Source organism: Schistocerca cancellata, chromosome 10 (assembly GCF_023864275.1).
Source record: "Schistocerca cancellata isolate TAMUIC-IGC-003103 chromosome 10, iqSchCanc2.1, whole genome shotgun sequence".
In the NCBI taxonomy this organism is placed as follows: domain Eukaryota; kingdom Metazoa; phylum Arthropoda; class Insecta; order Orthoptera; family Acrididae; genus Schistocerca; species Schistocerca cancellata.
The window spans coordinates 178,491,255-178,518,635 of NC_064635.1; positions in this window are offsets into that span (position 1 = coordinate 178,491,255).

The window sequence follows — 27,381 nt, forward strand, 5'->3', positions numbered from 1 at the left end:
TCCTACCGACCTAAACTCGCTTTTTAAAGACATATGCCACAGCAAGTGATACTTCCTAACACATTAATCGATGTTGTTCCTTGTGGGTTCCAAATTTTCCTGTCATTTCCAAGGTTCTTCATGATTCCAACAGTTCTCGCAATGTTTGACTGATACAAGGTGGTCGTCGTAGTACTACTTATGTTTGAGAAATATTTAACAAGTGGTATATGCAACGCAGAGCCATCGTGAGACACAAAATTTCTCGTCGGCTGTGACACTATAATGTAATAGGTCTCTTTAGCCATCTAAGTATAGAACCTAGGTTAACATTTCACCACTAGTTGGAGAAATGTGGGCCTCCTCCTCCCCTTACAGCCCTCCTTCCCTCACCGAATGAGCCTTCTGCTGCAATTCCGTTGTTTCCTACCGACCTAAACTCGCTTTTTAAAGACATATGCCACAGCAAATGATACTTCCTAACACATTAATCGATGTTGTTCCTTGTGGGTTCCAAATTTTCCTGTCATTTCCAAGGATCTTGATGATTCCAACAGTTGTCGCAATGTTTGACTGATACAAGGTGGTCGTCGTAGTATTACTTATGTTTGAGAAATATTTAACAAGTGGTATATGCAACGCAGAGCCATCGAGGGCCGCAAAATTTCTCGTCGGCTGTGACACTATAATGTAATAGGTCTCTTTAGCCATCTAAGTATAGAACCTAGGTTAACATTTCTCCACTAGTTGGAGAAATGTGGGCCTCCTCCTCCCCTTACAGCCCTCCTTCCCTCACCGAATGAGCCTTCTGCTGCAATTGCGTTGTTTCCTACCGACCTAAACTCGCTTTTTAAAGACATATGCCACAGCAAATGATACTTCCTAACACATTAATCGATGTTGTTCCTTGTGGGTTCCAAATTTTCCTGTCATTTCCAAGGATCTTGATGATTCCAACAGTTGTCGCAATGTTTGACTGATACAAGGTGGTCGTCGTAGTACTACTTATGTTTGAGAAATATTTAACAAGTGGTATATGCAACGCAGAGCCATCGTGAGCCACAAAATTTCTCGTCGGCTGTGACACTATAATGTAATAGCTCTCTTTAGCCATCTAAGTATAGAACCTAGGTTAACTTTTCTCCACTAGTTGGAGAAATGTGGGCCTCCTCCTCCCCTTACAGCCCTCCTTCCCTCACCGAATGAGCCTTCTGCTGCAATTGCGTTGTTTCCTACCGACCTAAACTCGCTTTTTAAAGACATATGCCACAGCAAATGATACTTCCTAACACATTAATCGATGTTGTTCCTTGTGGGTTCCAAATTTTCCTGTCATTTCCAAGGATCTTGATGATTCCAACAGTTGTCGCAATGTTTGACTGATACAAGGTGGTCGTCGTAGTATTACTTATGTTTGAGAAATATTTAACAAGTGGTATATGCAACGCAGAGCCATCGAGGGCCGCAAAATTTCTCGTCGGCTGTGACACTATAATGTAATAGCTCTCTTTAGCCATCTAAGTATAGAACCTAGGTTAACATTTCTCCACTAGTTGGAGAAATGTGGGCCTCCTCCTCCCCTTACAGCCCTCCTTCCCTCACCGAATGAGCCTTCTGCTGCAATTGCGTTGTTTCCTACCGACCTAAACTCGCTTTTTAAAGACATATGCCACAGCAAATGATACTTCCTAACACATTAATCGATGTTGTTCCTTGTGGGTTCCAAATTTTCCTGTCATTTCCGAGGATCTTGATGATTCCAACAGTTGTCGCAATGTTTGACTGATACAAGGTGGTCGTCGTAGTACTACTTATGTTTGAGAAATATTTAACAAGTGGTATATGCAACGCAGAGCCATCGTGAGCCACAAAATTTCTCGTCGGCTGTGACACTATAATGTAATAGGTCTCTTTAGCCATCTAAGTATAGAACCTAGGTTAACATTTCTCCACTAGTTGGAGAAATGTGGGCCTCCTCCTCCCCTTACAGCCCTCCTTCCCTCACCGAATGAGCCTTCTGCTGCAATTGCGTTGTTTCCTACCGACCTAAACTCGCTTTTTAAAGACATATGCCACAGCAAATGATACTTCCTAACACGTTAATCGATGTTGTTCCTTGTGGGTTCCAAATTTTCCTGTCATTTCCAAGGATCTTGATGATTGCAATAGTTGTCGCAATGTTTGACTGATACAAGGTGGTCGTCGTAGTACTACTTATGTTTGAGAAATATTTAACAAGTGCTATATGCAACGCAGAGCCATCGTGAGCTACAAAATTTCTCGTCGGCTGTGACACTATAATGTAATAGGTCTTTTTAGCCATCTAAGTATAGAACTTAGGTTAACATTTCTCCACTAGTTGGAGAAATGTGGGCCTCCTCCTCCCCTTACAGCCCTCCTTCCCTCACCGAATGAGCCTTCTGCTGCAATTGCGTTGTTTCCTACCGACCTAAACTCGCTTTTTAAAGACATATGCCACAGCAAACGATACTTCCTAACATATTAATCGATGTTGTTCCTTGTGGGTTCCAAATTTTCCTGTCATTTCCAAGGATCTTGATGATTCCAACAGTTGTCGCAATGTTTGACTGATACAAGGTGGTCGTCGTAGTATTACTTATGTTTGAGAAATATTTAACAAGTGGTATATGCAACGCAGAGCCATCGAGGGCCACAAAATTTCTCGTCGGCTGTGACACTATAATGTAATAGGTCTCTTTAGCCATCTAAGTATAGAACCTAGGTAAACATTTCTCCACTAGTTGGAGAAATGTGGGCCTCCTCCTCCCCTTACAGCCCTCCTTCCCTCACCGAATGAGCCTTCTGCTGCAATTGCGTTGTTTCCTACCGACCTAAACTCGCTTTTTAAAGACATATGCCACAGCAAATGATACTTCCTAACACTTTAATCGATGTTGTTCCTTGTGGGTTCCAAATTATCCTGTCATTTCCAAGGATCTTGATGATTGCAACAGTTGTCGCAATGTTTGACTGATACAAGGTGGTCGTCGTAGTACTACTTATGTTTGAGAAATATTTAACAAGTGGTATATGCAACGCAGAGCCATCGAGGGCCACAAAATTTCTCGTCGGCTGTGACACTATAATGTAATAGGTCTCTTTAGCCATCTAAGTATAGAACCTAGGTTAACATTTCTCCACTAGTTGGAGAAATGTGGGCCTCCTCCTCCCCTTACAGCCCTCCTTTCCTCACTGAATGAGCCTTCTGCTGCACTTGCGTTGTTTCCTACCGACCTAAACTCGCTTTTTAAAGACATATGCCACATCAAATGATACTTCCTAACACATTAATCGATGTTGTTCCTTGTGGGTTCCAAATTTTCCTGTCATTTCCAAGGATCTTGATGATTCCAACAGTTGTCGCAATGTTTGACTGATACAAGGTGGTCGTCGTAGTATTACCTATGTTTGAGAAATATTTAACAAGTGGTATATGCAACGCAGAGCCATCGAGGGCCACAAAATTTCTCGTCGGCTGTGACACTATAATGTAATAGGTCTCTTTAGCCATCTAAGTATAGAACCTAGGTTAACATTTCTCCACTAGTTGGAGAAATGTGGGCCTCCTCCTCCCCTTACAGCCCTCCTTTCCTCACTGAATGAGCCTTCTGCTGCAATTGCGTTGTTTCCTACCGACCTAAACTCGCTTTTTAAAGACATATGCCACAGCAAGTGATACTTCCTAACACATTAATCGATGTTGTTCCTTGTGGGTTCCAAATTTTCCTGTCATTTCCAAGGATCTTGATGATTCCAACAGTTGTCGCAATGTTTGACTGATACAAGGTGGTCGTCGTAGTACTACTTATGTTTGAGAAATATTTAACAAGTGCTATATGCAACGCAGAGCCATCGTGAGCCACAAAATTTCTCGTCGGCTGTGACACTATAATGTAATAGGTCTCTTTAGCCATCTAAGTATAGAACCTAGGTTAACATTTCTCCACTAGTTGGAGAAATGTGGGCCTCCTCCTCCCCTTACAGCCCTCCTTCCCTCACCGAATGAGCCTTCTGCTGCAATTGCGTTGTTTCCTACCGACCTAAACTTGCTTTTTAAAGACATATGCCACAGCCAATGATACTTCCTAACACATTAATCGATGTTGTTCCTTGTGGGTTCCAAATTTTCCTGTCATTTCCAAGGATCTTGATGATTCCAACAGTTGTCGCAATGTTTGACTGATACAAGGTGGTCGTCGTAGTATTACTTATGTTTGAGAAATATTTAACAAGTGGTATATGCAACGCAGAGCCATCGAGGGCCACAAAATTTCTCGTCGGCTGTGACACTATAATGTAATAGCTCTCTTTAGCCATCTAAGTATAGAACCTAGGTTAACATTTCTCCACTAGTTGGAGAAATGTGGGCCTCCTCCTCCCCTTACAGCCCTCCTTTCCTCACCGAATGAGCCTTCTGCTGCAATTGCGTTGTTTCCTACCGACCTAAACTCGCTTTTTAAAGACATATGCCACAGCAAATGATACTTCCTAACACATTAATCGATGTTGTTCCTTGTGGGTTCCAAATTTTCCTGTCATTTCCAAGGATCTTGATGATTCCAACAGTTGTCGCAATGTTTGACTGATACAAGGTGGTCGTCGTAGTATTACTTATGTTTGAGAAATATTTAACAAGTGGTATATGCAACGCAGAGCCATCGAGGGCCACAAAATTTCTCGTCGGCTGTGACACTATAATGTAATAGGTCTCTTTAGCCATCTAAGTATAGAACCTAGGTTAACATTTCTCCACTAGTTGGAGAAATGTGGGCCTCCTCCTCCCCTTACAGCCCTCCATCCCTCACCGAATGAGCCTTCTGCTGCACTTGCGTTGTTTCCTACCGACCTAAACTCGCTTTTTAAAGACATATGCCACATCAAATGATACTTCCTAACACATTAATCGATGTTGTTCCTTGTGGGTTCCAAATTTTCCTGTCATTTCCAAGGATCTTGATGATTCCAACAGTTGTCGCAATGTTTGACTGATACAAGGTGGTCGTCGTAGTATTACCTATGTTTGAGAAATATTTAACAAGTGGTATATGCAACGCAGAGCCATCGAGGGCCACAAAATTTCTCGTCGGCTGTGACACTATAATGTAATAGGTCTCTTTAGCCATCTAAGTATAGAACCTAGGTTAACATTTCTCCACTAGTTGGAGAAATGTGGGCCTCCTCCTCCCCTTACAGCCCTCCTTTCCTCACTGAATGAGCCTTCTGCTGCAATTGCGTTGTTTCCTACCGACCTAAACTCGCTTTTTAAAGACATATGCCACAGCAAGTGATACTTCCTAACACATTAATCGATGTTGTTCCTTGTGGGTTCCAAATTTTCCTGTCATTTCCAAGGATCTTGATGATTCCAACAGTTGTCGCAATGTTTGACTGATACAAGGTGGTCGTCGTAGTACTACTTATGTTTGAGAAATATTTAACAAGTGCTATATGCAACGCAGAGCCATCGTGAGCCACAAAATTTCTCGTCGGCTGTGACACTATAATGTAATAGGTCTCTTTAGCCATCTAAGTATAGAACCTAGGTTAACATTTCTCCACTAGTTGGAGAAATGTGGGCCTCCTCCTCCCCTTACAGCCCTCCTTCCCTCACCGAATGAGCCTTCTGCTGCAATTGCGTTGTTTCCTACCGACCTAAACTTGCTTTTTAAAGACATATGCCACAGCCAATGATACTTCCTAACACATTAATCGATGTTGTTCCTTGTGGGTTCCAAATTTTCCTGTCATTTCCAAGGATCTTGATGATTCCAACAGTTGTCGCAATGTTTGACTGATACAAGGTGGTCGTCGTAGTATTACTTATGTTTGAGAAATATTTAACAAGTGGTATATGCAACGCAGAGCCATCGAGGGCCACAAAATTTCTCGTCGGCTGTGACACTATAATGTAATAGCTCTCTTTAGCCATCTAAGTATAGAACCTAGGTTAACATTTCTCCACTAGTTGGAGAAATGTGGGCCTCCTCCTCCCCTTACAGCCCTCCTTTCCTCACCGAATGAGCCTTCTGCTACAATTGCGTTGTTTCCTACCGACCTAAACTCGCTTTTTAAAGACATATGCCACAGCAAATGATACTTCCTAACACATTAATCGATGTTGTTCCTTGTGGGTTCCAAATTTTCCTGTCATTTCCAAGGATCTTGATGATTCCAACAGTTGTCGCAATGTTTGACTGATACAAGGTGGTCGTCGTAGTACTACTTATGTTTGAGAAATATTTAACAAGTGGTATATGCAACGCAGAGCCATCGTGAGACACAAAATTTCTCGTCGGCTGTGACACTATAATGTAATAGGTCTCTTTAGCCATCTAAGTATAGAACCTAGGTTAACATTTCTCCACTAGTTGGAGAAATGTGGGCCTCCTCCTCCCCTTACAGCCCTCCTTTCCTCACTGAATGAGCCTTCTGCTGCAATTGCGTTGTTTCCTACCGACCTAAACTCGCTTTTTAAAGACATATGCCACAGCAAGTGATACTTCCTAACACATTAATCGATGTTGTTCCTTGTGGGTTCCAAATTTTCCTGTCATTTCCAAGGATCTTGATGATTCCAACAGTTGTCGCAATGTTTGACTGATACAAGGTGGTCGTCGTAGTACTACTTATGTTTGAGAAATATTTAACAAGTGCTATATGCAACGCAGAGCCATCGTGAGCCACAAAATTTCTCGTCGGCTGTGACACTATAATGTAATAGGTCTCTTTAGCCATCTAAGTATAGAACCTAGGTTAACATTTCTCCACTAGTTGGAGAAATGTGGGCCTCCTCCTCCCCTTACAGCCCTCCTTCCCTCACCGAATGAGCCTTCTGCTGCAATTGCGTTGTTTCCTACCGACCTAAACTTGCTTTTTAAAGACATATGCCACAGCCAATGATACTTCCTAACACATTAATCGATGTTGTTCCTTGTGGGTTCCAAATTTTCCTGTCATTTCCAAGGATCTTGATGATTCCAACAGTTGTCGCAATGTTTGACTGATACAAGGTGGTCGTCGTAGTATTACTTATGTTTGAGAAATATTTAACAAGTGGTATATGCAACGCAGAGCCATCGAGGGCCACAAAATTTCTCGTCGGCTGTGACACTATAATGTAATAGCTCTCTTTAGCCATCTAAGTATAGAACCTAGGTTAACATTTCTCCACTAGTTGGAGAAATGTGGGCCTCCTCCTCCCCTTACAGCCCTCCTTTCCTCACCGAATGAGCCTTCTGCTGCAATTGCGTTGTTTCCTACCGACCTAAACTCGCTTTTTAAAGACATATGCCACAGCAAATGATACTTCCTAACACATTAATCGATGTTGTTCCTTGTGGGTTCCAAATTTTCCTGTCATTTCCAAGGATCTTGATGATTCCAACAGTTGTCGCAATGTTTGACTGATACAAGGTGGTCGTCGTAGTACTACTTATGTTTGAGAAATACACTCCTGGAAATTGAAATAAGAACACCGTGAATTCATTGTCCCAGGAAGGGGAAACTTTATTGACACATTCCTGGGGTCAGATACATCACATGATCACACTGACAGAACCACAGGCACATAGACACAGGCAACAGAGCATGCACAATGTCGGCACTAGTACAGTGTATATCCACCTTTCGCAGCAATGCAGGCTGCTATTCTCCCATGGAGACGATCGTAGAGATGCTGGATGTAGTCCTGTGGAACGGCTTGCCATGCCATTTCCACCTGGCGCCTCAGTTGGACCAGCGTTCGTGCTGGACGTGCAGACCGCGTGAGACGACACTTCATCCAGTCCCAAACATGCTCAATGGGGGACAGATCCGGAGATCTTGCTGGCCAGGGTAGTTGACTTACACCTTCTAGAGCACGTTGGGTGGCACGGGATACATGCGGACGTGCATTGTCCTGTTGGAACAGCAAGTTCCCTTGCCGGTCTAGGAATGGTAGAACGATGGGTTCCATGACGGTTTGGATGTACCGTGCACTATTCAGTGTCCCCTCGACGATCACCAGTGGTATACGGCCAGTGTAGGAGATCGCTCCCCCCACCATGATGCCGGGTGTTGGCCCTGTGTGCCTCGGTCGTATGCAGTCCTGATTGTGGCGCTCACCTGCACGGTGCCAAACACGCATACGACCATCATTGGCACCAAGGTAGAAGCGACTCTCATCGTTGAAGACGACACGTCTCCATCCGTCCCTCCATTCACGCCTGTCGCGACACCACTGGAGGCGGGCTGCACGATGTTGAGGCGTGAGCGGAAGACGGCCTAACGGTGTGCGGGACCGTAGCCCAGCTTCATGGAGACGGTTGCGAATGGTCCTCGCCGATACCCCAGGAGCAACAGCGTCCCTAATTTGCTGGGAAGTGGCGGGGCGGTCCCCTACGGCACTGCGTAGGATCCTACGGTCTTGGCGTGCATCCGTGCGTCGCTGCGGTCCGGTCCCAGGTCGACGGGCACGTGCACCTTCCGCCGACCACTGGCGACAACATCGATGTACTGTGGAGACCTCACGCCCCACGTGTTGAGCAATTCGGCGGTACGTCCACCCGGCCTCCAGCATGCCCACTATACGCCCTCGCTCAAAGTCCGTCAACTGCACATACGGTTCACGTCCACGCTGTCGCGGCATGCTACCAGTGTTAAAGACTGCGATGGAGCTCCGTATGCCACGGCAAACTGGCTGACACTGACGGCGGCGGTGCACAAATGCTGCGCAGCTAGCGCCATTCGACGGCCAACACCGCGGTTCCTGGTGTGTCCGCTGTGCCGTGCGTGTGATCATTGCTTGTACAGCCCTCTTGCAGTGTCCGGAGCAAGTATGGTGGGTCTGACACACCGGTGTCAATGTGTTCTTTTTTCCATTTCCAGGAGTGTATTTAACAAGTGGTATATGAAACGCAGAGCCATCGAGGGCCACAAAATTTCTCGTCGGCTGTGACACTATTATGTAATAGGTCTCTTTAGCCATCTAAGTATAGAACCTAGGTTAACATTTCTCCACTAGTTGGAGAAATGTGGGCCTCCTCCTCCCCTTACAGCCCTCCTTCCCTCACCGAATGAGCCTTCTGCTGCAATTGCGTTGTTTCCTACCGACCTAAACTCGCTTTTTAAAGACATATGCCACAGCAAATGATACTTCCTAACACATTAATCGATGTTGTTCCTTGTGGGTTCCAAATTTTCCTGTCATTTCCAAGGATCTTGATGATTGCAACAGTTGTCGCAATGTTTGACTGATACAAGGTGGTCGTCGTAGTACTACTTATGTTTGAGAAATATTTAACAAGTGGTATATGCAACGCAGAGCCATCGTGAGCCACAAAATTTCTCGTCGGCTGTGACACTATAATGTAATAGGTCTCTTTAGCCATCTAAGTATAGAACCTAGGTTAACATTTCTCCACTAGTTGGAGAAATGTGGGCCTCCTCCTCCCCTTACAGCCCTCCTTCCCTCACCGAATGAGCCTTCTGCTGCAATTGCGTTGTTTCCTACCGACCTAAACTTGCTTTTTAAAGACATATGCCACAGCAAATGATACTTCCTAACACGTTAATCGATGTTGTTCCTTGTGGGTTCCAAATTTTCCTGTCATTTCCAAGGATCTTGATGATTGCAACAGTTGTCGCAATGTTTGACTGATACAAGGTGGTCGTCGTAGTACTACTTATGTTTGAGAAATATTTAACAAGTGGTATATGCAACGCAGAGCCATCGTGAGCCACAAAATTTCTCGTCGGCTGTGACACTATAATGTAATAGGTCTCTTTAGCCATCTAAGTATAGAACCTAGGTTAACATTTCTCCACTAGTTGGAGAAATGTGGGCCTCCTCCTCCCCTTACAGCCCTCCTTCCCTCACCGAATGAGCCTTCTGCTGCAATTGCGTTGTTTCCTACCGACCTAAACTCGCTTTTTAAAGACATATGCCACAGCAAATGATACTTCCTAACACTTTAATCGATGTTGTTCCTTGTGGGTTCCAAATTTTCCTGTCATTTCCAAGGATCTTGATGATTGCAACAGTTGTCGCAATGTTTGACTGATACAAGGTGGTCGTCGTAGTACTACTTATGTTTGAGAAATATTTAACAAGTGGTATATGCAACGCAGAGCCATCGAGGGCCACAAAATTTCTCGTCGGCTGTGACACTATAATGTAATAGCTCTCTTTAACCATCTAAGTATAGAACCTAGGTTAACATTTCTCCACTAGTTGGAGAAATGTGGGCCTCCTCCTCCCCTTACAGCCCTCCTTCCCTCACCGAATGAGCCTTCTGCTGCAATTGCGTTGTTTCCTACCGACCTAAACTCGCTTTTTAAAGACATATGCCACAGCAAATGATACTTCCTAACACATTAATCGATGTTGTTCCTTGTGGGTTCCAAATTTTCCTGTCATTTCCAAGGATCTTGATGATTCCAACAGTTGTCGCAATGTTTGACTGATACAAGGTGGTCGTCGTAGTACTACTTATGTTTGAGAAATATTTAACAAGTGGTATATGCAACGCAGAGCCATCGTGAGCCACAAAATTTCTCGTCGGCTGTGACACTATAATGTAATAGGTCTCTTTAGCCATCTAAGTATAGAACCTAGGTTAACATTTCTCCACTAGTTGGAGAAATGTGGGCCTCCTCCTCCCCTTACAGCCCTCCTTCCCTCACCGAATGAGCCTTCTGCTGCAATTGCGTTGTTTCCTACCGACCTAAACTCGCTTTTTAAAGACATATGCCACAGCAAATGATACTTCCTAACACGTTAATCGATGTTGTTCCTTGTGGGTTCCAAATTTTCCTGTCATTTCCAAGGATCTTGATGATTGCAACAGTTGTCGCAAAGTTTGACTGATACAAGGTGGTCGTCGTAGTACTTTTTATGTTCGAGAAATTTTTAACAAGTGGTATATGCAACGCAGAGCCATCGTGAGCCACAAAATTTCTCGTCGGCTGTGACACTATAATGTAATAGCTCTCTTTAGCCATCTAAGTATAGAACCTAGGTTAACATTTCTCCACTAGTTGGAGAAATGTGGGCCTCCTCCTCCCCTTACAGCCCTCCTTCCCTCACCGAATGAGCCTTCTGCTGCAATTGCGTTGTTTCCTACCGACCTAAACTCGCTTTTTAAAGACATATGCCACAGCAAACGATACTTCCTAACATATTAATCGATGTTGTTCCTTGTGGGTTCCAAATTTTCCTGTCATTTCCAAGGATCTTGATGATTCCAACAGTTGTCGCAATGTTTGACTGATACAAGGTGGTCGTCGTAGTATTACTTATGTTTGAGAAATATTTAACAAGTGGTATATGCAACGCAGAGCCATCGAGGGCCACAAAATTTCTCGTCGGCTGTGACACTATAATGTAATAGGTCTCTTTAGCCATCTAAGTATAGAACCTAGGTTAACATTTCTCCACTAGTTGGAGAAATGTGGGCCTCCTCCTCCCCTTACAGCCCTCCTTCCCTCACCGAATGTGCCTTCTGCGTCAATTGCGTTGTTTCCTACCGACCTAAACTCGCTTTTTAAAGACATATGCCACAGCAAGTGATACTTCCTAACACATTAATCGATGTTGTTCCTTGTGGGTTCCAAATTTTCCTGTCATTTCCAAGGATCTTGATGATTCCAACAGTTGTCGCAATGTTTGACTGATACAAGGTGGTCGTCGTAGTACTACTTATGTTTGAGAAATATTTAACAAGTGGTATATGCAACGCAGAGCCATCGTGAGCCACAAAATTTCTCGTCGGCTGTGACACTATAATGTAATAGGTCTCTTTAGCCATCTAAGTATAGAACCTAGGTTAACATTTCTCCACTAGTTGGAGAAATGTGGGCCTCCTCCTCCCCTTACAGCCCTCCTTCCCTCACCGAATGAGCCTTCTGCTGCAATTGCGTTGTTACCTGCCGACCTAAACTCGCTTTTTAAAGACATATGCCACAGCAAATGATACTTCCTAACACTTTAATCGATGTTGTTCCTTGTGGGTTCCAAATTTTCCTGTCATTTCCAAGGATCTTGATGATTGCAACAGTTGTCGCAATGTTTGACTGATACAAGGTGGTCGTCGTAGTACTACTTATGTTTGAGAAATATTTAACAAGTGGTATATGCAACGCAGAGCCATCGAGGGCCACAAAATTTCTCGTCGGCTGTGACACTATAATGTAATAGGTCTCTTTAGCCATCTAAGTATAGAACCTAGGTTAACATTTCTCCACTAGTTGGAGAAATGTGGGCCTCCTCCTCCCCTTACAGCCCTCCTTCCCTCACCGAATGAGCCTTCTGCTGCAATTGCGTTGTTTCCTACCGACTTAAACTCGCTTTTTAAAGACATATGCCACAGCAAATGATACTTCCTAACACATTAATCGATGTTGTTCCTTGTGGGTTCCAAATTTTCCTGTCATTTCCAAGGATCTTGATGATTCCAACAGTTGTCGCAATGTTTGACTGATACAAGGTGGTCGTCGTAGTATTACCTATGTTTGAGAAATATTTAACAAGTGGTATATGCAACGCAGAGCCATCGAGGGCCACAAAATTTCTCGTCGGCTGTGACACTATAATGTAATAGGTCTCTTTAGCCATCTAAGTATAGAACCTAGGTTAACATTTCTCCACTAGTTGGAGAAATGTGGGCCTCCTCCTCCCCTTACAGCCCTCCTTCCCTCACCGAATGAGCCTTCTGCTGCAATTGCGTTGTTTCCTACCGACCTAAACTCGCTTTTTAAAGACATATGCCACAGCAAATGATACTTCCTAACACATTAATCGATGTTGTTCCTTGTGGGTTCCAAATTTTCCTGTCATTTCCAAGGATCTTAATGATTCCAACAGTTGTCGCAAAGTTTGACTGATACAAGGTGGTCGTCGTAGTACTACTTATGTTTGAGAAATATTTAACAAGTGGTATATGCAACGCAGAGCCATCGTGAGCCACAAAATTTCTCGTCGGCTGTGACACTATAATGTAATAGGTCTCTTTAGCCATCTAAGTATAGAACCTAGGTTAACATTTCTCCACTAGTTGGAGAAATGTGGGCCTCCTCCTCCCCTTACAGCCCTCCTTCCCTCACCGAATGAGCCTTCTGCTGCAATTGCGTTGTTTCCTACCGACCTAAACTCGCTTTTTAAAGACAAATGCCACAGCAAATGATACTTCCTAACACATTAATCGATGTTGTTCCTTGTGGGTTCCAAATTTTCCTGTCATTTCCAAGGATCTTCATGATTCCAACAGTTGTCGCAATGTTTGACTGATACAAGGTGGTCGTCGTAGTACTACTTATGTTTGAGAAATATTTAACAAGTGGTATATGCAACGCAGAGCCATCGAGGGCCACAAAATTTCTCGTCGGCTGTGACACTATAATGTAATAGGTCTCTTTAGCCATCTAAGTATAGAACCTAGGTTAACATTTCTCCACTAGTTGGAGAAATGTGGGCCTCCTCCTCCCCTTACAGCCCTCCTTCCCTCACCGAATGAGCCTTCTGCTGCAATTGCGTTGTTTCCTACCGACCTAAACTCGCTTTTTAAAGACATATGCCACAGCAAATGATACTTCCTAACACATTAATCGATGTTGTTCCTTGTGGGTTCCAAATTTTCCTGTCATTTCCAAGGATCTTGATGATTCCAACAGTTGTCGCAATGTTTGACTGATACAAGGTGGTCGTCGTAGTATTACTTATGTTTGAGAAATATTTAACAAGTGGTATATGCAACGCAGAGCCATCGAGGGCCACAAAATTTCTCGTCGGCTGTGACACTATTATGTAATAGGTCTCTTTAGCCATCTAAGTATAGAACCTAGGTTAACATTTCTCCACTAGTTGGAGAAATGTGGGCCTCCTCCTCCCCTTACAGCCCTCCTTTCCTCACCGAATGAGCCTTCTGCTGCAATTGCGTTGTTTCCTACCGACCTAAACTCGCTTTTTAAAGACATATGCCACAGCAAATGATACTTCCTAACACATTAATCGATGTTGTTCCTTGTGGGTTCCAAATTTTCCTGTCATTTCCAAGGATCTTGATGATTCCAACAGTTGTCGCAATGTTTGACTGATACAAGGTGGTCGTCGTAGTACTACTTATGTTTGAGAAATATTTAACAAGTGGTATATGCAACGCAGAGCCATCGTGAGCCACAAAATTTCTCGTCGGCTGTGACACTATAATGTAATAGGTCTCTTTAGCCATCTAAGTATAGAACCTAGGTTAACATTTCTCCACTAGTTGGAGAAATGTGGGCCTCCTCCTCCCCTTACAGCCCTCCTTCCCTCACCGAATGAGCCTTCTGCTGCAATTGCGTTGTTTCCTACCGACCTAAACTTGCTTTTTAAAGACATATGCCACAGCAAATGATACTTCCTAACACGTTAATCGATGTTGTTCCTTGTGGGTTCCAAATTTTCCTGTCATTTCCAAGGATCTTGATGATTGCAACAGTTGTCGCAATGTTTCACTGATACAAGGTGGTCGTCGTAGTACTACTTATGTTTGAGAAATATTTAACAAGTGGTATATGCAACGCAGAGCCATCGTGAGCCACAAAATTTCTCGTCGGCTGTGACACTATAATGTAATAGCTCTCTTTAGCCATCTAAGTATAGAACCTAGGTTAACATTTCTCCACTAGTTGGAGAAATGTGGGCCTCCTCCTCCCCTTACAGCCCTCCTTCCCTCACCGAATGAGCCTTCTGCTGCAATTGCGTTGTTTCCTACCGACCTAAACTCGCTTTTTAAAGACATATGCCACAGCAAATGATACTTCCTAACACTTTAATCGATGTTGTTCCTTGTGGGTTCCAAATTTTCCTGTCATTTCCAAGGATCTTGATGATTGCAACAGTTGTCGCAATGTTTGACTGATACAAGGTGGTCGTCGTAGTACTACTTATGTTTGAGAAATATTTAACAAGTGGTATATGCAACGCAGAGCCATCGAGGGCCACAAAATTTCTCGTCGGCTGTGACACTCTAATGTAATAGCTCTCTTTAACCATCTAAGTATAGAACCTAGGTTAACATTTCTCCACTAGTTGGAGAAATGTGGGCCTCCTCCTCCCCTTACAGCCCTCCTTCCCTCACCGAATGAGCCTTCTGCTGCAATTGCGTTGTTTCCTACCGACCTAAACTCGCTTTTTAAAGACATATGCCACAGCAAATGATACTTCCTAACACATTAATCGATGTTGTTCCTTGTGGGTTCCAAATTTTCCTGTCATTTCCAAGGATCTTGATGATTCCAACAGTTGTCGCAATGTTTGACTGATACAAGGTGGTCGTCGTAGTACTACTTATGTTTGAGAAATATTTAACAAGTGGTATATGCAACGCAGAGCCATCGTGAGCCACAAAATTTCTCGTCGGCTGTGACACTATAATGTAATAGGTCTCTTTAGCCATCTAAGTATAGAACCTAGGTTAACATTTCTCCACTAGTTGGAGAAATGTGGGCCTCCTCCTCCCCTTACAGCCCTCCTTCCCTCACCGAATGAGCCTTCTGCTGCAATTGCGTTGTTTCCTACCGACCTAAACTCGCTTTTTAAAGACATATGCCACAGCAAATGATACTTCCTAACACGTTAATCGATGTTGTTCCTTGTGGGTTCCAAATTTTCCTGTCATTTCCAAGGATCTTGATGATTGCAACAGTTGTCGCAATGTTTGACTGATACAAGGTGGTCGTCGTAGTACTTTTTATGTTTGAGAAATATTTAACAAGTGGTATATGCAACGCAGAGCCATCGTGAGCCACAAAATTTCTCGTCGGCTGTGACACTATAATGTAATAGGTCTCTTTAGCCATCTAAGTATAGAACCTAGCTTAACATTTCTCCACTAGTTGGAGAAATGTGGGCCTCCTCCTCCCCTTACAGCCCTCCTTCCCTCACCGAATGAGCCTTCTGCTGCAATTGCGTTGTTTCCTACCGACCTAAACTCGCTTTTTAAAGACATATGCCACAGCAAACGATACTTCCTAACATATTAATCGATGTTGTTCCTTGTGGGTTCCAAATTTTCCTGTCATTTCCAAGGATCTTGATGATTCCAACAGTTGTCGCAATGTTTGACTGATACAAGGTGGTCGTCGTAGTATTACTTATGTTTGAGAAATATTTAACAAGTGGTATATGCAACGCAGAGCCATCGAGGGCCACAAAATTTCTCGTCGGCTGTGACACTATAATGTAATAGGTCTCTTTAGCCATCTAAGTATAGAACCTAGGTTAACATTTCTCCACTAGTTGGAGAAATGTGGGCCTCCTCCTCCCCTTACAGCCCTCCTTCCCTCACCGAATGTGCCTTCTGCGTCAATTGCGTTGTTTCCTACCGACCTAAACTCGCTTTTTAAAGACATATGCCACAGCAAGTGATACTTCCTAACACATTAATCGATGTTGTTCCTTGTGGGTTCCAAATTTTCCTGTCATTTCCAAGGATCTTGATGATTCCAACAGTTGTCGCAATGTTTGACTGATACAAGGTGGTCGTCGTAGTACTACTTATGTTTGAGAAATATTTAACAAGTGCTATATGCAACGCAGAGCCATCGTGAGCCACAAAATTTCTCGTCGGCTGTGACACTATAATGTAATAGGTCTCTTTAGCCATCTAAGTATAGAACCTAGGTTAACATTTCTCCACTAGTTGGAGAAATGTGGGCCTCCTCCTCCCCTTACAGCCCTCCTTCCCTCACCGAATGAGCCTTCTGCTGCAATTGCGTTGTTTCCTGCCGACCTAAACTCGCTTTTTAAAGACATATGCCACAGCAAATGATACTTCCTAACACTTTAATCGATGTTGTTCCTTGTGGGTTCCAAATTTTCCTGTCATTTCCAAGGATCTTGATGATTGCAACAGTTGTCGCAATGTTTGACTGATACAAGGTGGTCGTCGTAGTACTACTTATGTTTGAGAAATATTTAACAAGTGGTATATGCAACGCAGAGCCATCGAGGGCCACAAAATTTCTCGTCGGCTGTGACACTATAATGTAATAGGTCTCTTTAGCCATCTAAGTATAGAACCTAGGTTAACATTTCTCCACTAGTTGGAGAAATGTGGGCCTCCTCCTCCCCTTACAGCCCTCCTTTCCTCACCGAATGAGCCTTCTGCTGCAATTGCGTTGTTTCCTACCGATCTAAACTCGCTTTTTAAAGACATATGCCACAGCAAGTGATACTTCCTAACACATTAATCGATGTTGTTCCTTGTGGGTTCCAAATTTTCCTGTCATTTCCAAGGATCTTGACGATTCCAACAGTTGTCGCAATGTTTGACTGATACAAGGTGGTCGTCGTAGTACTACTTATGTTTGAGAAATATTTAACAAGTGCTATATGCAACGCAGAGCCATCGTGAGCCACAAAATTTCTCGTCGGCTGTGACACTATAATGTAATAGGTCTCTTTAGCCATCTAAGCATAGAACCTAGGTTAACATTTCTCCACTAGTTGGAGAAATGTGGGCCTCCTCCTCCCATTACAACCCTCCTTCCCTCACCGAATGAGCCTTCTGCTGCAATTGCGTTGTTTCCTACCGACCTAAACTCGCTTTTTAAAGACATATGCCACAGCAAATGATCCTTCCTAACACATTAATCGATGTTGTTCCTTGTGGGTTCCAAATTTTCCTGTCATTTCCAAGGATCTTGATGATTCCAACAGTTGTCGCAATGTTTGACTGATACAAGGTGGTCGTCGTAGTACTACTTATGTTTGAGAAATATTTAACAAGTGGTATATGCAACGCAGAGCCATCGTGAGCCACAAAATTTCTCGTCGGCTGTGACACTATAATGTAATAGCTCTCTTTAGCCATCTAAGTATAGAACCTAGGTTAACATTTCTCCACTAGTTGGAGAAATGTGGGCCTCCTCCTCCCCTTACAACCCTCCTTCCCTCACCGAATGAGCCTTCTGCTGCAATTGCGTTGTTTCCTACCGACCTAAACTCGCTTTTTAAAGACATATGCCACAGCAAATGATCCTTCCTAACACATTAATCGATGTTGTTCCTTGTGGGATCCAAATTTTCCTGTCATTTCCAAGGATCTTGATGATTCCAACAGTTGTCGCAATGTTTGACTGATACAAGGTGGTCGTCGTAGTACTACTTATGTTTGAGAAATATTTAACAAGTGGTATATGCAACGCAGAGCCATCGTGAGCCACAAAATTTCTCGTCGGCTGTGACACTATAATGTAATAGGTCTCTTTAGCCATCTAAGTATAGAACCTAGGTTAACATTTCTCCACTAGTTGGAGAAATGTGGGCCTCCTCCTCCCCTTACAGCCCTCCTTCCCTCACCGAATGAGCCTTCTGCTGCAATTGCGTTGTTTCCTACCGACCTAAACTCGCTTTTTAAAGACATATGCCACAGCAAATGATACTTCCTAACACTTTAATCGATGTTGTTCCTTGTGGGTTCCAAATTTTCCTGTCATTTCCAAGGATCTTCATGATTCCAACAGTTGTCGCAATGTTTGACTGATACAAGGTGGTCGTCGTAGTACTACTTATGTTTGAGAAATATTTAACAAGTGGTATATGCAACGCAGAGCCATCGAGGGCCACAAAATTTCTCGTCGGCTGTGACACTATAATGTAATAGGTCTCTTTAGCCATCTAAGTATAGAACCTAGGTTAACATTTCTCCACTAGTTGGAGAAATGTGGGCCTCCTCCTCCCCTTACAGCCCTCCTTCCCTCACCGAATGAGCCTTCTGCTGCAATTGCGTTGTTTCCTACCGACCTAAACTCGCTTTTTAAAGGCATATGCCACAGCAAATGATACTTCCTAACACTTTAATCGATGTTGTTCCTTGTGGGTTCCAAATTTTCCTGTCATTTCCAAGGATCCAGAATGAGATTTTCACTCTGCAGCGGAGTGTGCGCTGATATGAAACTTCCTGGCAGATTAAAATTGTGTGCCCGACCGAGACTCGAACTCGGGACCTTTGCCTTTCGCGGGCAAGTGCTCTACCATCTGAGCTACCGAAGCACGACTCACGCCCGGTACTCACAGCTTTACTTCTGCCAGTATCCTGTCTCCTACCTTCCAAACTTTACAGAAGCTCTTCTGCGAACCATGCAAAACTAGCACTCCTGAAAGAAAGGAGTGCTAGTTTTGCATGGTTCGCAGAAGAGCTTCTGTAAAGTTTGGAAGGTAGGAGACAGGATACTGGCAGAAGTAAAGCTGTGAGTACCGGGCGTGAGTCGTGCTTCGGTAGCTCAGATGGTAGAGCACTTGCCCGCGAAAGGCAAAGGTCCCGAGTTCGAGTCTCGGTCGGGCACACAGTTTTAATCTGCCAGGAAGTTTCATATCAGCGCACACTCCGCTGCAGAGTGAAAATCTCATTCTGGAAACATCCCCCAGGCTGTGGCTAAGCCATGTCTCCGCATATCCTTTCTTTCAGGAGTGCTAGTTTTGCATGGATCGCAGAAGAGCTTCTGTAAAGTTTGGAAGGTAGGAGACAGGATACTGGCAGAAGTAAAGCTGTGAGTACCGGGCGTGAGTCGTGCTTCGGTAGCTCAGATGGTAGAGCACTTGCCCGCGAAAGGCAAAGGTCCCGAGTTCGAGTCTCGGTCGGGCACACAGTTTTAATCTGCCAGGAAGTTTCATATCAGCGCACACTCCGCTGCAGAGTGAAAATCTCATTCTGGAAACATCCCCCAGGCTGTGGCTAAGCCATGTCTCCGCAATATCCTTTCTTTCAGGAGTGCTAGTTTTGCATGGTTCGCAGAAGAGCTTCTGTAAAGTTTGGAAGGTAGGAGACAGGATACTGGCAGAAGTAAAGCTGTGAGTACCGGGCGTGAGTCGTGCTTCGGTAGCTCAGATGGTAGAGCACTTGCCCGCGAAAGGCAAAGGTCCCGAGTTCGAGTCTCGGTCGGGCACACAGTTTTAATCTGCCAGGAAGTTTCATTTCCAAGGATCTTCATGATTCCAACAGTTGTCGCAATGTTTGACTGATACAAGGTGGTCGTCGTAGTACTACTTATGTTTGAGAAATATTTAACAAGTGGTATATGCAACGCAGAGCCATCGAGGGCCACAAAATTTCTCGTCGGCTGTGACACTATAATGTAATAGGTCTCTTTAGCCATCTAAGTATAGAACCTAGGTTAACATTTCTCCACTAGTTGGAGAAATGTGGGCCTCCTCCTCCCCTTACAGCCCTCCTTCCCTCACCGAATGAGCCTTCTGCTGCAATTGCGTTGTTTCCTACCGACCTAAACTCGCTTTTTAAAGACATATGCCACAGCAAATGATACTTCCTAACACATTAATCGATGTTGTTCCTTGTGGGTTCCAAATTTTCCTGTCATTTCCAAGGATCTTGATGATTCCAACAGTTGTCGCAATGTTTGACTGATACAAGGTGGTCGTCGTAGTATTACTTATGTTTGAGATATATTTAACAAGTGGTATATGCAACGCAGAGCCATCGAGGGCCACAAAATTTCTCGTCGGCTGTGACACTATAATGTAATAGGTCTCTTTAGCCATCTAAGTATAGAACCTAGGTTAACATTTCTCCACTAGTTGGAGAAATGTGGGCCTCCTCCTCCCCTTACAGCCCTCCTTCCCTCACCGAATGAGCCTTCTGCTGCAATTGCGTTGTTTCCTGCCGACCTAAACTCGCTTTTTAAAGACATATGCCACAGCAAATGATACTTCCTAACACTTTAATCGATGTTGTTCCTTGTGGGTTCCAAATTTTCCTGTCATTTCCAAGGATCTTGATGATTGCAACAGTTGTCGCAATGTTTGACTGATACAAGGTGGTCGTCGTAGTACTACTTATGTTTGAGAAATATTTAACAAGTGGTATATGCAACGCAGAGCCATCGAGGGCCACAAAATTTCTCGTCGGCTGTGACACTATAATGTAATAGGTCTCTTTAGCCATCTAAGTATAGAACCTAGGTTAACATTTCTCCACTAGTTGGAGAAATGTGGGCCTCCTCCTCCCCTTACAGCCCTCCTTTCCTCACCGAATGAGCCTTCTGCTGCAATTGCGTTGTTTCCTACCGACCTAAACTCGCTTTTTAAAGACATATGCCACAGCAAGTGATACTTCCTAACACATTAATCGATGTTGTTCCTTGTGGGTTCCAAATTTTCCTGTCATTTCCAAGGATCTTGATGATTCCAACAGTTGTCGCAATGTTTGACTGATACAAGGTGGTCGTCGTAGTACTACTTATGTTTGAGAAATATTTAACAAGTGGTATATGCAACGCAGAGCCATCGTGAGCCACAAAATTTCTCGTCGGCTGTGACACTATAATGTAATAGGACTCTTTAGCCATCTATGTATAGAACCTAGGTTAACATTTCTCCACTAGTTGGAGAAATGTGGGCCTCCTCCTCCCCTTACAGCCCTCCTTCCCTCACCGAATGAGCCTTCTGCTGCAATTGCGTTGTTTCCTACCGACCTAAACTCGCTTTTTAAAGACATATGCCACAACAAATGATACTTCCTAACACTTCAATCGATGTTGTTCCTTGTGGGTTCCAAATTTTCCTGTCATTTCCAAGGATCTTGATGATTGCAACAGTTGTCGCAATGTTTGACTGATACAAGGTGGTCGTCGTAGTACTACTTATGTTTGAGAAATATTTAACAAGTGGTATATGCAACGCAGAGCCATCGAGGGCCACAAAATTTCTCGTCGGCTGTGACACTATAATGTAATAGGTCTCTTTAGCCATCTAAGTATAGAACCTAGGTTAACATTTCTCCACTAGTTGGAGAAATGTGGGCCTCCTCCTCCCCTTACAGCCCTCCTTCCCTCACCGAATGAGCCTTCTGCTGCAATTGCGTTGTTTCCTACCGACCTAAACTCGCTTTTTAAAGACATATGCCACAGCAAATGATACTTCCTAACACTTTAATCGATGTTGTTCCTTGTGGGTTCCAAATTTTCCTGTCATTTCCAAGGATCTTCATGATTCCAACAGTTGTCGCAATGTTTGACTGATACAAGGTGGTCGTCGTAGTACTACTTATGTTTGAGAAATATTTAACAAGTGGTATATGCAACGCAGAGCCATCGAGGGCCACAAAATTTCTCGTCGGCTGTGACACTATAATGTAATAGGTCTCTTTAGCCATCTAAGTATAGAACCTAGGTTAACATTTCTCCACTAGTTGGAGAAATATGGGCCTCCTCCTCCCCTTACAGCCCTCCTTCCCTCACCGAATGAGCCTTCTGCTGCAATTGCGTTGTTTCCTACCGACCTAAACTCGCTTTTTAAAGACATATGCCACAGCAAATGATACTTCCTAACACATTAATCGATGTTGTTCCTTGTGGGTTCCAAATTTTCCTGTCATTTCCAAGGATCTTGATGATTCCAACAGTTGTCGCAATGTTTGACTGATACAAGGTGGTCGTCGTAGTATTACTTATGTTTGAGATATATTTAACAAGTGGTATATGCAACGCAGAGCCATCGAGGGCCACAAAATTTCTCGTCGCCTGTGACACTATAATGTAATAGGTCTCTTTAGCCATCTAAGTATAGAACCTAGGTTAACATTTCTCCACTAGTTGGAGAAATGTGGGCCTCCTCCTCCCCTTACAGCCCTCCTTTCCTCACCGAATGAGCCTTCTGCTGCAATTGCGTTGTTTCCTACCGACCTAAACTCGCTTTTTAAAGACATATGCCACAGCAAGTGATACTCCCTAACACATTAATCGATGTTGTTCCTTGTGGGTTCCAAATTTTCCTGTCATTTCCAAGGATCTTGATGATTCCAACAGTTGTCGCAATGTTTGACTGATACAAGGTGGTCGTCGTAGTACTACTTATGTTTGAGAAATATTTAACAAGTGCTATATGCAACGCAGAGCCATCGTGAGCCACAAAATTTCTCGTCGGCTGTGACACTATAATGTAATAGGTCTCTTTAGCCATCTAAGCATAGAACCTAGGTTAACATTTCTCCACTAGTTGGAGAAATGTGGGCCTCCTCCTCCCATTACAACCCTCCTTCCCTCACCGAATGAGCCTTCTGCTGCAATTGCGTTGTTTCCTACCGACCTAAACTCGCTTTTTAAAGACATATGCCACAGCAAATGATCCTTCCTAACACATTAATCGATGTTGTTCCTTGTGGGATCCAAATTTTCCTGTCATTTCCAAGGATCTTGATGATTCCAACAGTTGTCGCAATGTTTGACTGATACAAGGTGGTCGTCGTAGTACTACTTATGTTTGAGAAATATTTAACAAGTGGTATATGCAACGCAGAGCCATCGTGAGCCACAAAATTTCTCGTCGGCTGTGACACTGTAATGTAATAGGTCTCTTTAGCCATCTAAGTATAGAACCTAGGTTAACATTTCTCCACTAGTTGGAGAAATGTGGGCCTCCTCCTCCCCTTACAGCCCTCCTTCCCTCACCGAATGAGCCTTCTGCTGCAATTGCGTTGTTTCCTACCGACCTAAACTCGCTTTTTAAAGACATATGCCACAGCAAATGATACTTCCTAACACTTCAATCGATGTTGTTCCTTGTGGGTTCCAAATTTTCCTGTCATTTCCAAGGATCTTGATGATTGCAACAGTTGTCGCAATGTTTGACTGATACAAGGTGGTCGTCGTAGTACTACTTATGTTTGAGAAATATTTAACAAGTGGTATATGCAACGCAGAGCCATCGAGGGCCACAAAATTTCTCGTCGGCTGTGACACTATAATGTAATAGGTCTCTTTAGCCATCTAAGTATAGAACCTAGGTTAACATTTCTCCACTAGTTGGAGAAATGTGGGCCTCCTCCTCCCCTTACAGCCCTCCTTCCCTCACCGAATGAGCCTTCTGCTGCAATTGCGTTGTTTCCTACCGACCTAAACTCGCTTTTTAAAGACATATGCCACAGCAAATGAAACTTCCTAACACTTTAATCGATGTTGTTCCTTGTGGGTTCCAAATTTTCCTGTCATTTCCAAGGATCTTGATGATTCCAACAGTTGTCGCAATGTTTGACTGATACAAGGTGGTCGTTGTAGTATTACTTATGTTTGAGAAATATTTAACAAGTGGTATATGCAACGCAGAGCCATCGAGGGCCACAAAATTTCTCGTCGGCTGTGACACTATAATGTAATAGGTCTCTTTAGCCATCTAAGTATAGAACCTAGGTTAACATTTCTCCACTAGTTGGAAAGATGTGGGCCTCCTCCTCCCCTTACAGCCCTCCTTTCCTCACCGAATGAGCCTTCTGCTGCAATTGCGTTGTTTCCTACCGACCTAAACTCGCTTTTTAAAGACATATGCCACAGCAAGTGATACTTCCTAACACATTAATCGATGTTGTTCCTTGTGGGTTCCAAATTTTCCTGTCATTTCCAAGGATCTTGATGATTCCAACAGTTGTCGCAATGTTTGACTGATACAAGGTGGTCGTCGTAGTACTACTTATGTTTGAGAAATATTTAACAAGTGGTATATGCAACGCAGAGCCATCGTGAGCCACAAAATTTCTCGTCGGCTGTGACACTATAATGTAATAGCTCTCTTTAGCCATCTAAGTATAGAACCTAGGTTAACATTTCTCCACTAGTTGGAGAAATGTGGGCCTCCTCCTCCCCTTACAACCCTCCTTCCCTCACCGAATGAGCCTTCTGCTGCAATTGCGTTGTTTCCTACCGACCTAAACTCGCTTTTTAAAGACATATGCCACAGCAAATGATCCTTCCTAACACATTAATCGATGTTGTTCCTTGTGGGATCCAAATTTTCCTGTCATTTCCAAGGATCTTGATGATTCCAACAGTTGTCGCAATGTTTGACTGATACAAGGTGGTCGTCGTAGTACTACTTATGTTTGAGAAATATTTAACAAGTGGTATATGCAACGCAGAGCCATCGTGAGCCACAAAATTTCTCGTCGGCTGTGACACTATAATGTAATAGGTCTCTTTAGCCATCTAAGTATAGAACCTAGGTTAACATTTCTCCACTAGTTGGAGAAATGTGGGCCTCCTCCTCCCCTTACAGCCCTCCTTCCCTCACCGAATGAGCCTTCTGCTGCAATTGCGTTGTTTCCTACCGACCTAAACTCGCTTTTTAAAGACATATGCCACAGCAAATGATACTTCCTAACACTTTAATCGATGTTGTTCCTTGTGGGTTCCAAATTTTCCTGTCATTTCCAAGGATCTTGATGATTGCAACAGTTGTCGCAATGTTTGACTGATACAAGGTGGTCGTCGTAGTACTACTTATGTTTGAGAAATATTTAACAAGTGGTATATGCAACGCAGAGCCATCGAGGGCCACAAAATTTCTCGTCGGCTGTGACACTATAATGTAATAGGTCTCTTTAGCCATCTAAGTATAGAACCTAGGTTAACATTTCTCCACTAGTTGGAGAAATGTGGGCCTCCTCCTCCCCTTACAGCCCTCCTTCCCTCACCGAATGAGCCTTCTGCTGCAATTGCGTTGTTTCCTACCGACCTAAACTCGCTTTTTAAAGACATATGCCACAGCAAATGATACTTCCTAACACATTAATCGATGTTGTTCCTTGTGGGATCCAAATTTTCCTGTCATTTCCAAGGATCTTGATGATTCCAACAGTTGTCGCAATGTTTGACTGATACAAGGTGGTCGTCGTAGTACTACTTATGTTTGAGAAATATTTAACAAGTGGTATATGCAACGCAGAGCCATCGTGAGCCACAAAATTTCTCGTCGGCTGTGACACTATAATGTAATAGGTCTCTTTAGCCATCTAAGTATAGAACCTAGGTTAACATTTCTCCACTAGTTGGAGAAATGTGGGCCTCCTCCTCCCCTTACAGCCCTCCTTCCCTCACCGAATGAGCCTTCTGCTGCAATTGCGTTGTTTCCTACCGACCTAAACTCGCTTTTTAAAGACATATGCCACAGCAAATGATACTTCCTAACACTTTAATCGATGTTGTTCCTTGTGGGTTCCAAATTTTCCTGTCATTTCCAAGGATCTTGATGATTGCAACAGTTGTCGCAATGTTTGACTGATACAAGGTGGTCGTCGTAGTACTACTTATGTTTGAGAAATATTTAACAAGTGGTATATGCAACGCAGAGCCATCGAGGGCCACAAAATTTCTCGTCGGCTGTGACACTATAATGTAATAGGTCTCTTTAGCCATCTAAGTATAGAACCTAGGTTAACATTTCTCCACTAGTTGGAGAAATGTGGGCCTCCTCCTCCCCTTACAGCCCTCCTTCCCTCACCGAATGAGCCTTCTGCTGCAATTGCGTTGTTTCCTACCGACCTAAACTCGCTTTTTAAAGACATATGCCACAGCAAATGATACTTCCTAACACATTAATCGATGTTGTTCCTTGTGGGTTCCAAATTTTCCTGTCATTTCCAAGGATCTTGATGATTCCAACAGTTGTCGCAATGTTTGACTGATACAAGGTGGTCGTCGTAGTATTACTTATGTTTGAGAAATATTTAACAAGTGGTATATGCAACGCAGAGCCATCGAGGGCCACAAAATTTCTCGTCGGCTGTGACACTATAATGTAATAGCTCTCTTTAGCCATCTAAGTATAGAACCTAGGTTAACATTTCTCCACTAGTTGGAAAAATGTGGGCCTCCTCCTCCCCTTACAGCCCTCCTTTCCTCACCGAATGAGCCTTCTGCTGCAATTGCGTTGTTTCCTACCGACCTAAACTCGCTTTTTAAAGACATATGCCACAGCAAGTGATACTTCCTAACACATTAATCGATGTTGTTCCTTGTGGGTTCCAAATTTTCCTGTCATTTCCAAGGATCTTGATGATTCCAACAGTTGTCGCAATGTTTGACTGATACAAGGTGGTCGTCGTAGTACTACTTATGTTTGAGAAATATTTAACAAGTGGTATATGCAACGCAGAGCCATCGTGAGCCACAAAATTTCTCGTCGGCTGTGACACTATAATGTAATAGGTCTCTTTAGCCATCTAAGTATAGAACCTAGGTTAACATTTCTCCACTAGTTGGAGAAATGTGGGCCTCCTCCTCCCCTTACAGCCCTCCTTCCCTCACCGAATGAGCCTTCTGCTGCAATTGCGTTGTTTCCTACCGACCTAAACTCGCTTTTTAAAGACATATGCCACAGCAAGTGATACTTCCTAACACATTAATCGATGTTGTTCCTTGTGGGTTCCAAATTTTCCTGTCATTTCCAAGGATCTTGATGATTCCAACAGTTGTCGCAATGTTTGACTGATACAAGGTGGTCGTCGTAGTACTACTTATGTTTCAGAAATATTTAACAAGTGGTATATGCAACGCAGAGCCATCGTGAGCCACAAAATTTCTCGTCGGCTGTGACACTATAATGTAATAGCTCGCTTTAGCCATCTAAGTATAGAA